The sequence below is a fragment of the Lactuca serriola genome, chromosome 2 (genome assembly GCF_051521515.1).
Source record: "Lactuca serriola cultivar US96UC23 chromosome 2, Lser_US96UC23_V15, whole genome shotgun sequence".
In the NCBI taxonomy this organism is placed as follows: domain Eukaryota; kingdom Viridiplantae; phylum Streptophyta; class Magnoliopsida; order Asterales; family Asteraceae; genus Lactuca; species Lactuca serriola.
In genome coordinates this window covers 51,020,656-51,023,292 of record NC_136409.1, presented here as the reverse complement: position 1 = coordinate 51,023,292, position 2,637 = coordinate 51,020,656, and positions in this window count along the sequence as shown.

Here is a 2,637-nt window from a genome sequence, read left to right as displayed (position 1 = left end):
ATTCCTTTTCTCAATGTTTCTAAACAAACAAGACACGCTTTTTGGAAACTATAATAGGTATGGTTTTACGAAACAAATTTCTAACTCTTATGTAGTAGAATCACATATTTCAAGAAGTTCACTTTCGTGTACAAGAACAAACGTAACATTTTAACAAGTAGATCTGTTTTTATACCACGGATTTGTGAGACACTAACTTCATGTACGTTCGAGTACACATTTCAAGTCCTGTATTATATACCAGAATCCCTTGGAGGGGGAGCATGGTGTTTGTGTATAGATCTATACGGGCTTGACAAACCCGCGCCCTGACTGTTAGCTGCAGTCCACCGTTTGGGGTGACAAACGTCATAACATTCCAACGCCTGAAGAACGTTGTGTATAGGCATTCAGAGTCAATAGTATGGTTATAAAACTCACAAGGGGTATTAAAATGCATTGATTTACAAGGTTTTCAAATTCATTGGTTCTTTTACATTTACATACATTTTAGAAACAAACATTGGTCTTGAGTGAAGGCTACTTTTATACTAGTAGAAAATATTGGATTTTCTAACCACAAACAAACGAAGATAAAACATTTCAGTTCATTCAAACATTGTCACTTAAATACTTATGAAATTCACCAGCTTAAATGCTGATCTACTCTTTCAAAATTACTTGTATGTCCCAGGGAATCAGTAATTTCAGGTATTCATTTCGCTTTTGATGAAGGGATGCTGCGGCGCCAGTTTAATCTCGTATTTTGACATCATATTGTAATTGAGTTTTGAACATGTAACTTTTGACAAATGTAAACTTTCAATTATATATATATGATGGTTGTATTGCTTTCTTTACTATGTATTCATTTGTTACGTTACCACATGAAGTCATCCGCCCCCGAACGTTTCCGCCGTTCAGGTTTGGGGGTGTGACAGATTGGTATCAGAGCAATGTTTATAGTGAACTAAGTATATCGAACCACATAAGATATACAAACTATAAATGCTTAAGGGACTAATACTCTCTGACAAAACAAATTTTCTTTTTACACTTAAGCAGCATTTCGTTCAACTTAAATTGGTAGTTCATTTAAGTACAAATACATGCATACCACGAACTATTTTCATGTTATACAACTATACAAGTATTTAGACAAGTTGACACTACGATTGGGACTCGATATATGTAATCAGATTTTGGACAAATATAGCGTGATCAACTATATTTGCCCAAGATTGGACCAACGTATATCGAGGAATGATCGTAGTAAGCAACAAGTCAAAACTTACCAAACCATTACAAGAATCAAACACAAGCACTTAATTACTATAGGAGTATTTGCTATCTAAACTAGTTTAACTTACATGTTTTACATGTTCCGGCTTTACTCAATTCTTATAACCCCTTTTTCTCGTACAGTCAAATGGCTGGATTTCACCACCCTGGCGACCCCTACTTTCCCAACCAAGGCAACGGAGGATGGATCGAAGATGATCCCGAAGAGGACGAGGAACCCATAGAAGTGGGTGATGACTCCGGTACCGACTCAGAGCCGGAAGTTATCGATCCACCACCCATTCAACCTCCCGTCTTCGTAAGGAACTTTCAAGGACCGACTCCCGTCTGGGGAAGTCACCTCCACCATTGGAGCCAACAGCAAAACCTACGCCCTCCCTACGGCATGTGCCGGGACTTCTATGATGTCCGCGGCGGAGGTTCGACTGATCGAGCACTCCCGGTAATGGTGGGTAAGTTAGCCAATCAGTCCTATCAGTCTGGAGTACAAGCTAGCCGACTCCGGGATATCAACGTGGAAGTGCAGGTTCACACTTCTGACATCCGTAGGCTGGACAAGATGCAAGACAACGCTCAATTCCAAACCGAAGCGTTTCAAGCGCAAATGATTGCAGCCCTCGCCGAACTAAGGGAACAACAAGCCGCTTTCGATAGGCGTCTAATGGTGTCAAAGCAATCAGATGCGGAGTCAAGCTCCAAGCGCAACCTTCGACGCAAGTAGTGCTTGTCAAGGACTCAAATTTTGTTATAGCTTAGGACCTCGGCTAAAAGTCTTTAAATTTCTCGAACTTTGTAATCGGAGACCCTTATAGGGGTCAAATCTTCATGATCGTTGTAACAACTTTTATATTAATATAAGTGGCACTATTACTACTATGTTGAGTATTTCGTTCGAACCTTGAATGGTCTTTGAGAACCCAAATACTTGTTTCATACCTTCAGTCTTACAAATAACTTTCATTCTTCTATTGTAAGACTCATACTATCATCTGTTGTTGAACTATAGCGATTTAGTTCATGAGACACATACATTTTCCATTCTATGAAATTCTTATCCTTGTCTTTTCAATCTATAGTTGAAGGATGCCTCCGCGTAGGAATCCAAGGCGAAACAATGGTGAGGAAGCACCTATACCACCACCACCTCCACCACCTCAATTTGATGCTGTTATGTTTCAAGCAGCAGTCACCGCGGCAGTGGCAGCTGCCATGTCACAGATCAATAACTCGAGTAATAATGGCTCGGGATCTGGCACACACCTATCCAACCCTGGCGAGAGTCATGGACCACCTCGGGAATGCATCTATAAGGACTTCACTAATGCCAAGCCCCAAATGTTTTATGGTACTGGTGGT